The sequence below is a fragment of the Ahaetulla prasina genome, chromosome 2 (assembly GCF_028640845.1).
Source record: "Ahaetulla prasina isolate Xishuangbanna chromosome 2, ASM2864084v1, whole genome shotgun sequence".
Lineage (NCBI taxonomy): Eukaryota > Metazoa > Chordata > Lepidosauria > Squamata > Colubridae > Ahaetulla > Ahaetulla prasina.
The window spans coordinates 191,247,499-191,261,163 of NC_080540.1; the positions used below are offsets into that span (position 1 = coordinate 191,247,499).

Consider the following 13,665-nt stretch of genomic DNA (forward strand, 5'->3'; position numbering starts at 1 on the left):
GTGTTTATCCTCACATTTTTCATATACATATTTTTTTAATACCATAGTTAATAGATGGACACATCTATGCAGTTTTCTTGGCAACAGCATGGAAATTGTTTGCGTTTCCTGTTTCCAGAATAAGTCTTGACTTATTGACTAGTCTACTTCAGCATGGTTCTCAAGTACAGATAAAAGTCCAAAAATTGTTTTAAATTTCAGCAAGGTATAATTCGAATGAAGGGGTAGGAGGTAGGTAGGGCTGGCCAGATTTTGCCACCTACTGATACTGTCATACCTAAGACAAAATAAGTAACACTAAAATCAAAGAATATGTTCCAAAAGCTTTCCAGTGAAGTGAACCTTACAGAGGAATGGAATAAAGTAAGGAAAATCATTTGAGAAATAAATATACTGGGCATGAAATAAAAGTAAACCACACCCATATTATACACTTGACAATTAACTAGTCTCTCAATGATGGCCATAAAGTCATATACATATAACCAAGAACAGGCAAACATTTGATAAATGGGTGTCCATTTACCTTTGGAATGTGAAGCCAAATTTTAGATTCATCAAATTGACCAAAAGAATTAACCACCAGGACTTCAGGGCAATTTGTTCGATTCTGAGGGATCACCAAGAACCTCTACTCCTCTTACAACCACGCATACTTATTTTCACTTTTGAAATAAAGCACTTGGTATGGGTAAAATTCTTCTTTCCACCTAGTGTGTATCATTTAAACATCTTAACCATTTTAACTATTTTCTTTGCACTTATGAGGACAGTATACAAAAGTAGGAAATACAACTCCTCTAATCACCATAATTATCATCATCAAGTACAGCATTATCATAGCACCCAACTGAAAAGTTTTTTTAGCAGCACCAAATGATCATTATGTTGGTGACACAACAGAGAAAGCTCTTCCCTTTGTTACTATAACCAACTGCACTGGAAAAAAAAGCTTCATGACAATCTTAAGTATTGAACCAGCTAACAGAAATGCATTTTTGCAGTTGACTGAAACACAGCCTGCCCAGGGCTCTTAAAGCGAGTATAGCTTCTTGGAACAGAAGCTAATGGGGAGGTCATGCAAGAGATAACCTAGTTCTATCAGGTCATTCTCAAATCCATGTCATATAAAAGTCTTGATTTCTAGTAGCAACTCAGAACCTGAGAAGAAATTATAAAGTTGCAAAAACAGTAAATAAAAATAGCAGTCAGTGTTCATCATTCTATATATAGTATATTAATCCAGAATTACTGCATTTTACTGCATTACCTCAACTATAAACAATATTGTACTGTAATATAAAAATAATAATAAAACATATACTTATTTTCATGCAACTGATGAGAAGCAGGAAGGATTCAAATGGGAATTTTGCAAATAATATGAAGGTAATTTAAAACAAGTTTGCTTGTGATCCTTCAAATTAAAATTGAAAATTAACTGCTACACTATAGCCACTCATGGAAAGTGAGGCTGTTATTCTGTTAAACAAATTGATAAATTAAGTATGTCTCCATTACATTTTCAGATATAAAAACAAAAATTCTAAAAAAAGAAGTTATGTGTGTTGGGAAGTTATATTCAGAGGGGACAGAAACCTTCTTAAATATGGCACTTCACATCTGCAAAATTTTTAAAGTACTAGAATAAAAAAGGTATTTTAAGAATTCCTATTCTAATGGAGGGGAAGTATCATCTTAACTACATGCTTTTTCTTAAAAACACTGGAGGTTGCAGTTCTGATGGAAATATGTAAAGGGGTATGCATCAGAATCTCTATAATGTCAATCTGTATGTTTGTTTTTATTATCTAAGTTTTGCTTAAAATCTTGACTCACTTATAATTTAAAACATTAGTTTTAACCATTTCATACTGGTGATACTACTAGTTTTCAAGAAATGATTTCATTTAATATGTAAATATTTTCAAACGTATTTAATATTTGCCAGGCTTTATAACTGAGCTTGTTTCGATCACAACTAATATTCACTAATATTATAAAGAACTAAATTTTTCACCTATATTCCATTATGTAAAATTTAGACATCCAAATAACAGATCATGTTATTAAGATAGTTATATATTTTAATTTAAATACAGAAACTAAATTTAAAGATGGGTGGATATATACTGTACACAAATACATAGATGGGTATATCCCAGAGGAAAGGTAACATTTCGTGAAATAGACTTTCTAAAACAGAATAATAGGATATAAATGCAAGTGATACTTAGTTGTTTTGTATCTCATCCTTTGTATGGGAATTCAAAGCAACTTACATGGTTGTCCCTACCACAGGAATCCTCTAACCAGCGGTGGGTTTCAAATTTTTTTACTACCAGTTCTATGGGTGCGGCTTGGTGGGTGTGGCAGGGGAAGAATACTGTAAAATCTCCATTCCCTCCCCACTCCAAGGGAAAGTTACTGCAAAAACCCCATTTCCTCCTGATCAGCTGGGACTTGGGAGGCAGAGAATAGATAGGGTCAGGGCCAGTCAGAATTTTTACTACCAGTTTTCCAAACTACTCAAAATTTCTGCTACCAGTTCTCCTGAACAGGTCAGAACCTGCTGAAACCCACCTCTGCCTCTAACATAGGTTCAGCTAAGAGAGAGAGAAAAACTAGCTCAAATTCAATGAGCTTATTTTGCTCATAGCATATTAAAATTGGTCTTCCACTCCTAACTTAGCACCTTAAACTTTATACCACAGTGACTACAGAAGGAGTAGAAAATGTTAGGCAATTTAATCTATCAATGATTGTCACTGTAAGCTACCCACACCTGTCAAGAATAACTATTATTCTCTGGAACTTTACACAAATTCCAGAATTTCTTCACTGTTACTTCTGGATCCCTGGATGAAGAGCAGCTGCCATTAGATAGTGAGTGAGGAAGACAACTCTGCAGAGTGAAAGATTCTTGTACCGGTTTTGAAGAAGAGGAAGGAACAAGTAATGGTGAATGGATACTTCCTATTCAGTTCTTGAGAACTGAGAACTGAAGCAGAGTTTGGCAACCAAAGAGCTTGTCAAGAGATGTGTGTGCAAACTTTCTGGAGCATACATATACTACTAAGAGAGGGCTGTAAAGTACTGTGAAGCAATATATAAGTCTAAGTGCTATTGCTATTTGAGATTCCCTCAAATTTCATATGCTCACTAATCATTCCCCTGTACTACTGATTATGTGGGAACAAATGACACAACCAGAATCAGCCTTGAAGGCACTGCAATGACTATTAAATGGTGGGCAAGAGAGTGAAGGAGCTGGGAGCATAATAGACCATAAAGAGAAGAATATTGAAAGTGATTAACCGGCTACGTAAATGGTGCAAACAGAAATGTGACATATTTCATAGGTGAGAAATTTCTGGCAAAAGATGAGGTAAACTAATGAGAACCAGGAAAAATATTTTTGAAAAGCCCCTTACAAATCTGATCTGGAGGGATTTAAGATGAATTAAACTAAAATTCATATGGAAATGGGAGAAGACGACAGATTTTAAAAAGTACCGCATCTAGTAGTGAGAACAAGCTTGGGAGGAGTTTAAAGAATATAAATGCCTGCAATAATATCCATGTAAATACAGGAAGAATGTGTTAAGCTGCATGACCCCAAAGATCCCAGACTCTCTACATACATGCAGATCATAGTGAACAACCAAAAATAATTAGAAATCTTAAAGCAGGATCTAGAAGAAATTATTGGGATGAAATGCACACATGGAATTACATATTAGGATGAAATTCATGCATGCAGCACAATGACTGAAGAGTACTGAAAAGGAATAGGCTATACAAAAATGAGGGGAGTGGGAGATGGGAAACATATGTTAAAGAAGTACACATATGTCTTTATCTAGGAATCTGAATGTGACAGTCCAGTTGCAAACTTTGGAGTAAGAATAAAAATAGAGCAAAAACAATCTTTTTGTATGGGGTAGTGCTGTAGACAAGCCAGGAAGAAGATTTGGACAATTTTCTCCTGGACCAGAACGAACTTCAGGGAATACAAATATAGTCATAGGGGGAAATTTTAACTATCTGGACATCTGTTGGGAAACTAGCCAAGACTCCAAGATTCCTCAGGAATTTAATTTTTCTACCTTTATAACTTGTATTAGTCAAGGTAAGGAATACACCTAATTCTCCTACTTTTGCCACAACTATGTGATGTGGGTTAGTCTGAGCGAAAGCTCATTTATAAATGGTTTGCACAGTACAGGGTCCCAAACTATGCTTCTATTTTCCTTTCAGTAGTATCTTGAACCCCCAGATGACATAGTTCTCTTGACTGTCCCAAAGTTATCCACAGGCTTTCATACTTAAGGCAGAACTAGAACTCACCGTTTTCTGTTTTTTAGCCTGGTGCCTTAATGACTAGAGCGAACTGGCTCTCTTGCTAACTAATTAATTAATCTCGCTAACCAATTACTTTTTCAAGATGTTAAAAAGGAGATAAGGTGTTTGCTTCTTCTTGATTTAATCCTAGCCACTATAAAGAGCTGGCTGAAGAGACAAAAGCAAGGGGGAAAGTAATTATGTCATCCTGGGATTCAAGACTTAAAGAGAAAAAGGAGCATAGCATGCAGCCCTGCACTGTGCAATCCATTTATAAATGAGTTGAATGAAAAATTAGAAAGCAGTTATTAAGTTTGCAAATGATGCAAAAAATAAGGAATAGCAAATATAGAACAATATGTTGATTCAAGAATAGCCTGACCATGGAACAAGGGGAAGAACCCCAAAAAATGCAAGTATAACTTCATTTGGGTAGAAAACCCAGAAACATCAGCAAAGAAAAGGAGTGGGCAGGAGTACCTAAAAAAAAATCTGATTGTCTTGGTAGATCACAAGTTGAACATGAGTCAACAATGTGATGCAGCTGAAAAACATGCAAATGCAATCATGGGCTGCATCAGCAAATGTTTAATGCCAACCACAAGGTAAGCAGTTATCCTGTTTATTCTACATCATTCAAACATAGAATAGACATAGAATAATGTCCACTTCTGAGCACTGCATTTTACCTTTGCACATTCTCTTTTTCCCAGTTCCAGGACTGACAAGTTTGAATGTTAATTTCTGTACTATGTGTGTCTGATGACAGATTTTCAGTTTTTCCCAGTTCCAGGACTGACAAGTTTGAATGTTAATTTCTGTACTATGTGTGTCTGATGACAGATTTTCAGTTTTTTCCCATTCTGAAACTTTTGCTGCGAAAACAATCTGGAAATTTCATTGTCAAAAATCCTAATACTGTAACTCAGGCATTGTTTGTCTTGAACAAAACAGAGCATTAAGTCCCAAATATGTCTAAGTCACTACCTCACCTCTCTGCATGAGGATGATCTAGGAAAGCAGCCGAACCACCAGGATGGGTGGCATAGTGAGTCAGGACATGGTTGCTACTGAGTGATCAGATGGGCAAAAAAGCAAGTGAGCACATGGCAACAAACCTCAACTCCTATTCTAGTAGATAATGAGCATGTGCTATTGTTTTTCCACTCTGCCACCCACCTACTCTAATTGGCCTGGAAGGGGATGAGATGGATGGCATACCAGAACAGAGCAATGAGCTCTTCTCTGATTTAGAAATGGGAGAAGCAACTGACAAAGGAAGATGATCAGAAGAGCAGAAAAATAAGCAAAAAGTCAGAGAGGTAAATTTGTGGCCCAGCCATGTGCACTACTGTTTGCACTACATCCCTGTGTTTGGGCAACAACAGTAATTTTGCTGACTTTTGCTCTTCTTTACCCCATGCCAAAGTAGCTTATTTTCCTATCTCTTGCAGAAATGCCAATTTGTGGAAAATCTAAGATTTAATGAACCATGATCTAAAATTGAGCAAAGAAAGCTGACAATAAAAATCCAAAACTAAAATCAGGGCTTGTCTTGCTTGCCCATTGCTTAAGACTCCATAGACCCTCATTTGTCAGTGTCAGCTCAGCTATGATGAGGGTGGGAATGATGTTGGGGGTGGGGGATCGCTTGATATGGGAGGAACCATTTGTGGAGTGTTCAGGATTTAGAACTAGTGCAAAATGTTGTGCCAGATTGGCATCTACTGAATATTAATGAATAAACCACTTTAGTTTTGTATCAATGATGCTGGCTGCTGCTAGAACTGTGCAGAACTTTGAACCAGTACTTCAATTGAAGTCATCTCCCCCTTTAAAGATCTTGTGAAATGTGAAACACTACAGCACTTTGCTTTTAACCAGCAGAATTAAATGGTCTTGGAGCATTGCTTTGGTCATCAAAAGTGGCTTCTTGTTTTGATGACCAAAGGCTCTTATCTCAAAGCAATGCAAATTTTACCAGTAGATTGGTTCTGCCACGATGCTTCAGAGAAGCAAAATAATGTGAACATTTTAAATTCACTACAGAAAACACAGCTGTTTCAGGTAGTCTTTAAGGCAGCAGTAATTCTTGCTTAAAAGATTTAAATACTTTGAAATGTTACGTTATTGCATTTTTACCTTTGCACATTCTCTTTTTCCCAGTTCCAGGACTGACAAGCTTGAACGTTAATTTCTGTACTATGTGTGTCTGATGACAGATTTTCAGTTTTTTCCCGTTCTGAAACTTTTGCTGCAAAAACAATCTGAAAATTTCATTGTCAAAAATCCTAATACTGTAACTCAGGCATTGTTTGTCTTGAACAAAACAGAGCATTAAGTCCCAAATATGTCTAAGTCACTACCTCACCTCTCTGCATGAGGATGATCTAGGAAAGCAGCCGAACCACCAGGATGGGTGGCATAGTGAGTCAGGACATGGTTGCTACTGAGTGATCAGATGGACAAAAAAGCAAGTGAGCACATGGCAACAAACCTCAACTCCTATTCTAGTAGATAATGAGCATGTGCTATTGTTTTTCCACTCTGCCACCCACCTACTCTAATTGGCCTGGAAGGGGATGAGATGGATGGCATACCAGAACAGAGCAATGAGCTCTTCTCTGATTTGGAAATGGGAGAAGCAACTGACAAAGGAAGATGATCAGAAGAGCAGAAAAATAAGCAAAAAGTCAGAGAGGTAAATTTGTGGCCCAGCCATGTGCACTACTGTTTGCACTACATCCCTGCAGATGTGTTTGGGCAACAACAGTAATTTTGCTGACTTTTGCTCTTCTTTACCCCATGCCAAAGTAGCTTATTTTCCTATCTCTTGCAGAAATGCCAATTTGTGGAAAATCTAAGATTTAATGAACCATGATCTAAAATTGAGCAAAGAAAGCTGACAATAAAAATCCAAAACTAAAATCAGGGCTTGTCTTGCTTGCCCATTGCTTAAGACTCCATAGACCCTCATTTGTCAGTGTCAGCCCAGCTGCCTCTCATCCAGGGAAGAGAGGAGGGGCAATGACAGGCCAGGCTCTAGTTGAGTAACAATAAGAAGCTGCCACTGGATAGAAGCACCCTGGCAGCTCAGCTCAGCTATGATGAGGGTGGGAATGATGTTGGGGGTGGGGGATCGCTTGATATGGGAGGAACCATTTGTGGAGTGTTCAGGATTTAGAACTAGTGCAAAATGTTGTGCCAGATTGGCATCTACTGAATATTATTGAATAAACCACTTTAGTTTTGTATCAGTGATGCTGGCTGCTGCTAGAACTGTGCAGAACTTTGAACCAGTACTTCAATTGAAGTCATTTCCCCCTTTAAAGATCTTGTGAAATGTGAAACACTACAGCACTTTGCTTTTAACCAGCAGAATTAAATGGTCTTGGAGCATTGCTTTGGTCATCAAAAGTGGCTTCTTGTTTTGATGACCAAAGGCTCTTATCTCAAAGCAATGCAGATTTTACCAGTAGATTGGTTCTGCCACGATGCTTCAGAGAAGCAAAATAATGTGACTTCATGAGACGACAGATCTTTGTAAATCAGGTTGGTCACAATCCAAACAGTTCCACTGCCAACTAACCTCTGGGCATAAGTCATCCTGTTGGCTATTACCTATAAGTGATTTGGGACCAGAATATCTGAAAAGCCTCTTGCTGTCCTTTCACCAAAACATACTAGATAAGTGGGAATATAAAACAAGACTTTATCTTTGATGTGATTAGAATGCTACCTTCTTCACTTGATTTTAGGTTGACTACTAACATGCACTTTGTTCCACATGGCTTTTAAACTATATAAAATATAATAACTTGATTTCTTTAAAGGACTATGTTCCTTCTGTTTTTGATTTACATGCGTGCACACATATGTTTTCGATTCTTATATTACTGTAAACTTGTACATTGTAAATTGCCTGTGCCAAAAATTCTGGGCCAAAAATTGGTCACCTCTGCAATACATTGTTGGCAAAAATAAAACATCTATTGTTTTTCCCCCATAGATGTCAACCAAAATTAACTATATGCAGAAATTGTACCAAATAAGCATAATTAAAAGAAGTCTTTCAAACATTATCATGCAATGGATATAAATAGGTCATTAAGGAAGTCAGAATAATTCTAAAAAGTTCCTAAGATTAGGCAACTTACATCTTAGTTTCAGTTCAATTAAGGCAGATATTTGAAGTAAAAAAACCAGTAAGAATTTGGGGAAGACTAAGATAATCTCTCCCATCGAAAGGAATCCATAATATGGTAAAATGCTGGTCTCCAGTGACCAGCAAGCTATTTCATTTCTAAGGAAATTATTACTGCTAGGTTGAGCTAGATTTAAGAAACACAAATCCTTTGTCAGAAGCTCCTATTTTCCTGCAGAGATTCACCCCATCATATGTAAATACCTTATCCCACTAGACTCGAAATCCTAGGCTTAGAAAACTTGGAACTCCATCGCCTTCGACAAGACCTAAGTTTAACTCATAGAATCATCTATTGTAATATCCTTCCTGTCAAAGACTACTTCAGCTTTAATTGCAATAATACAAGAGCAACCAATAGATTTAAACTTAATGTCAACCGCTTTAATCTAGATTGCAGAAAATATGACTTCTGTAACAGAATCATCAGTGCTTGGAATACTTTACCTGACTCTGTGGTCTCTTCTCATAATCCTAAAAGCTTTAACCAAAAACTTTCTACTATTGACCTCACCCCATTCCTAAGAGGACCATAAGGGGTGTGCATAAGCGCACAAACGTGCCTACCGTTCCTGTCCTATTGTTTTTCTTTTCTTCTTCATATATATATATATATATATATATATATATATATATATATATATATATATATATATATATATATATATATATATATACACACATACATACATACATACATATATGCTTATACCTTTATATACTATATAACCTATCTGTATGATAGTTACATATATTGTTGTTACAAAATAAATAAATAAATAAAATAAATAAATAAATGTCAATAAGTAACAAACATGAGTGAATGAAGGACATCCTGAGCAGTCTCAACTGTATGTTAGCATATGTATTCTTCCTTTTCTGCACTCCAAAAGGCTCCCTTGAACAATCATAACTGCAAATTCCCAATAGGGGGAATCAACTCTGCTGTTGTTTTTCATACATACGTTTCAGGCTAAAGAGAGATAGAGATGTAACTATCAGAGTTTTTTTACACCTTAGCCAATGCAAACTTTAATTCCAAATCTATTTGTTACAAGTCCAGGTTAGAGGCAATATACATAATTAAATTCCTGGCTACATCCAAATAATTTGTTGTACAATCAAACCCAAGGACAAAGGTGGTACACACATAGGGGGCACTAAAATTGCTCCATCTTAGTTCTTTATTGCAATAGAATACAAGTTGATGTTAATTTTCCAGATGACATCATGGTCTATAGAATATACAAGCAAACTAAAATACTGGCTGTCAGAAAACAAAGGACATGGATCAAATCTCATCTTTCAGAAGGATATACCATCAAATTATCTTGGAAGATAAATGCTACTTGGTAACCCTTCAAAGTTACAAACATCACAATCTAAAGAAACTATTAAAATAATAATTTCTTTACATCAATATATCTGAGGAGATTGCAGGCAACTGTATTTGAAGTAATACAAAAATTACTCATAGTTTCACAATATATTGTTCTGATCACATCTGCTGAAATCCTGTAGATCCTCATAAATGAAATACTTTAATTTCAATTTTTTAAAAAATTCAGTTTGAATTAATGTGTAGATAGGCCTATACATCAAAAGGGCACTCTGCACAGCTGTAGATCAGTTGTGAATACCAATCTTCTTTTTACTTTATACTTTAACAGGATGCAACAAAATAGAGTTCCTTTGAGTATGCTAAGCTAAAAAAGGAATAACACTCATGACAAACAACAAAACAGCAGCAGCTGAAGCCACAAGAGAGAGGTTGCATCACCTCAGTGATAGTAACACAGTAGATGCAAGATTGTAAGAACAGCTGATTTACCTTTAAAAAACACAAGAGAAATTGAAAAGGCATTGTTTTGCTTCTGTTCTATAATCACCAACTTGGCCCTGAAAAATGCTCGTCCTTTTTTAATTCCAATCAGAAGAAAGCATAAATAGGGAAAGCAGATAGTATAATTTATAGGCACACCTGACAGATTATTTTTTTGTCCAAATAAAAGTAGAATACTTGTGTAGACATCTATCTGGAGAGATAGGAAATAGTTATCTCTGGATAATTAATGGCAGAAAAAGCAGAAGTATGGAGAGTAAAAACAGGAGCTACTCTTCCCTAGGTTTAAGTCCGCCCTGAGTTAGGTTGACTTTTCTTTCTTTCTTTCTTTCTTTCTTTCTTTCTTTCTTTCTTTCTTTCTTTCTCTCCAACTTGGTTCACAGCATTGCTATTATGAGGGAAAATGCACTATGCCTTAAATTCCTGGAGGAAAGGTAGGAACAACAAATGTATTATTTCATTCATTAAAGTGTAGGAAAAGGATGCCTGGACAATTACAGGTAGAGGCTTTCATCTGTCCTCCACCAATCCCTTTCTTCTCAAGGTTTATAAACAGTAACTTCTGCACAGAAGAACCGCACATAAAGCAAAATACTGTAACATTCTCACATATTCTAATAAATAAAATAGAGAATCCCCCGTCCTTGCAACTGGAGAAGAAAATCTAAACATCTGGGCCACCGCATTTTTATGGCGGCTTGAAAAGAAGAAGCTGAACCGTTGCTATTGGCGACATTGAATTCCCGCCCGTTAATGAGAACAACGTCAGGTAGGGCCAAGACTTGGGGCGCTGTAAAGCAGGCTCCATTAACAGTCTCTGAAGGAAGGGAAGGGAAAAATTCCTCTCCAAATCGACCGTTTTCGGTCTCCAGAAAAACCCGTCTAAGGGAGCAGGCACCAGAACCATCCAACGACTGAGTAACTGAGAGAAGCACACCTTCCCTTCGAGTCTAACGGGCGATCTTTCTTTACCCCCTTCCCTTTTAAAGGCTACCCGGGCCAAAGGATACCAGTCCCTCTTCCAGCCTCTCCCGCCTTTGAAAGATGGAGCTTCTCAGCGTACCTGCGACCCAAACAGAGCGGGGAGGAGAGGGGAGGGGAGGGGAGAGGAGAGGAGGGGAGAGGAGGGAAGAAAGCGCGATGCCATCCTTTCATGGCATCACCGCCTGGCTTCCTAGCACATTAGCTCCGCCGCAGAGCTGTGTAGCTGACCTCCTCCCGCTCATGCACGCAACCCCTTCCCGGAGAAAGGGGACTGCCGTTACCTGCCGCCAGCTAGGATCAGATTGCTGCAGCGGAAGAGGGGCATCATTGCTCAGCCCAGTACAAAGCACTGTCCCTCGTCTCGCTCCCCCTCCTCTCTCAGCGCTGCTGCCGTGGATGGCATCCAAACGCCCATCTACGGGCCATTTTCCGGGGAGCCTCCTGGCACATGCCCGGCACCGCTTCTCGCCGAGAAGGAGACTCTCGAACCTTTCACGCCCAAGAAGACGGAACACAACACCGCCAGTCCCCGCGGGAGAGACGCAGCAGGGAGGGAGGGAGGGAGGGACCGGCGGCGGCGGCACCGACAGAAAAGCTCGAAGAAAAGGAGGGGCGATCTGGCTTACCTTTCCGCAGGGTCCAGAGGAGCCAGTCCCGCACCGCCGCGCCCGCCCGAGCCAGAATCCAGGGAGAGGCCGCCCGCACGGCGGGCCGTGCTGTACTCCTTCGCTCCCTCCGCCTCGCTCGCCGCGACGGCCAGCCTTGCGCCCTAGCGCGCGCGCGCGCGCCCCCCACCGCTGCGGCTGCGCTCCACTCAGTGCTCAGAAGAGCCGCTGCAGCGCCGTCGCCGCCACCTGTCCAGGCACGGCGAGCCCCCGGCCACCGCCATCCCCGCCGCCGGTGGGCTCCTCTCCTCGCTCTTCTCCAACCAGAGCCCGGGCTGGCGTCGCCCCTTCCCCTCCCCCCGGGAGAGAGAGGGAGAGCTGGGCGAGGGTCTAACGGAGCCCTAAGCGACGGGCCAAGCGACGCTCCCGCCGGTGTCCTGGGCGCAGGAACAGTAGCGAAGGACAAGTGAGACCCCGGAAGTGCTGTGGGCCGACGGCCAAGACTAGGATGCCTGGAGGGATGGAGGAAGGCAGCACCTCTCCCCAATGAACGCCGCTGTAGCCCCCGGACCGAAGCCCCACAGAGCCGAGCAAGAGGGGGAGGCGGAGAGGGAGAAAGAAGAGAGAGGCGCGCTGGGAAAACCTGGATCTGGATTCACTGGAGTTGCGAGCTCCACCTACAGCTTGGCGCCCTCGAGTGAGCCGGGGAAGGGGTGAGGAGGTAAAACGCAACGTGCTCCGTCCGACTTTGGTTTCTCGGGCAATAGTGGCGATAGATCCCCGGCTCTGTTGGACGGTTTATCTCCTTCGCTTTTCTTACTGTCGAGTACGTTAGGAGGAAATTGCAAGCTGTAGTTCTTTCTTTTCCACCTCCCGTCTTCAACATTTACGGGTTCTTTCCCCACCTCTGTAACTCCAAGTCCCCTTTGGTCATTTTCTTTTTGATGCCTTCAGGTCTTGGAATATTCCCATTTTAGCATTTTCTGTAGGCATTGCATGAAAGAGCTGCCGTTTCATTTCCAGTTAAAAAGAATGCCCCTCTTCGATATCTTCTCTCTCCCTCCCTCCCCATCCCACCCGCATACACAGATTTTTCCTGCTTTCCATAAGACCATTTTCTTCCTGCATCAGGGACTTGCCTGAATCACAGACATGTCTATCCTTTCCAATGTTTTCCCCCTGTATTGTTACCTCTTATTCTCCCACACACCTCCTCAGAGTAAACAACACAAAAAATTGCAGCAGTACCAGTGCTATGACTCAGATCAGACTGAGATGTGAGGGCAGGCTAATAGGTTGGCTATAAAGTCATTTGTAAAAAAAGAGGGGGTGCTGACATTTCAACCTTCCACATGTACAACTCTATTTGCTTCCCCCTATTCCATTCTCTCTTCGCACAACTGGAGCAGCTCTGCAGTAAATAAAAATGATCTTTTGTAGCCAGGCTTTGTACAATCTCAACTTCTCGGTGTATGGTTTTACAGTATTGCTATATACTGTACATAAGTATAATAGTCCTTTCTCTGAGAATTGTTGCTGGATGCAACTATCAGAAGACGCTTTACATTAATGAAATGTAGATCCTGCAAGGATTCATTGGCATATAGTATTTAGAGCATACTAGGTCCTCTCTTCCTTGAGCACTGTGAATATTACCTTTTCCATTCTTCTTATAGTGAATATTA

At 39.9% G+C, this 13,665-nt stretch overlaps 1 protein-coding gene across 10 annotated transcripts in view; it reads right to left on the reverse strand.

Moving 5' to 3' along the window:
• The window catches only part of ADGRL3 (adhesion G protein-coupled receptor L3), a 673,676-nt gene extending 660,675 nt beyond the window's left edge, over positions 1 to 13,001 (reverse strand). For 2 of the 10 annotated variants that reach the window (XM_058169766.1, XM_058169764.1), the window contains exon 1: positions 12,002 to 12,997. The gene's annotated coding sequence lies outside the window, so the exon portion shown is untranslated. Of the gene's footprint in view, positions 1 to 11,656; positions 11,895 to 12,001 lie in introns of those variants that run through there. The other 8 variants (XM_058169772.1, XM_058169774.1, XM_058169767.1 and 5 more) reach the window with 7 other exon arrangements.
• Positions 13,002 to 13,665: the final 664 nt, after the last annotated feature.